This window comes from Silene latifolia, chromosome 6 (genome assembly GCF_048544455.1).
Source record: "Silene latifolia isolate original U9 population chromosome 6, ASM4854445v1, whole genome shotgun sequence".
Lineage (NCBI taxonomy): Eukaryota > Viridiplantae > Streptophyta > Magnoliopsida > Caryophyllales > Caryophyllaceae > Silene > Silene latifolia.
Genome location: NC_133531.1, coordinates 42998343 through 42998711, shown reverse-complemented (window position 1 = coordinate 42998711; position 369 = coordinate 42998343). Strand labels below are relative to the sequence as shown.

The 369-nt window shown below is 48.8% G+C and overlaps 1 non-coding gene across 1 annotated transcript; it reads right to left on the bottom strand.

The window, feature by feature from the left end:
- Positions 1 to 263: 263 nt before the first annotated feature.
- Positions 264 to 369, bottom strand: LOC141589497 (small nucleolar RNA R71). The gene has a single exon (XR_012520433.1). It is a non-coding gene; the product is annotated as a small nucleolar RNA R71 (small nucleolar RNA).

The following is a 369-nucleotide window of genomic DNA, read 5'->3' as shown; positions in this document are numbered from 1 at the left end:
GGTGGAGAGAAATCTCTTTAGAGGTGTGGCAGGTGAAGACCCGAGGAAGCATATGGAGGTCTTTACGGACTACTGTTCTACTATCCCCGCCACAAAGGGGGTAACTCAAGACAAGATTAAGGAGGTTCTATTTCCTTTTTTGTTTGACGACTCAGCCAGGGAGTGGCTGACTGATTTGGACCGTACGGCCGCGGAGGTCAGAGACTGGGAGACCCTTGCTCTTGCTTTTTATAAGAGATATTTCCCTCCACAGCGCACCAATCAGCTGAGGGCAAAGATCACAAGTTTAAAGCAGGCACCTGATGAGACTTTCTATGAAGCATGGTCCCGTTTCAAGAAGTTGGTGAGCTCTCTTCCTCACCATGGTTT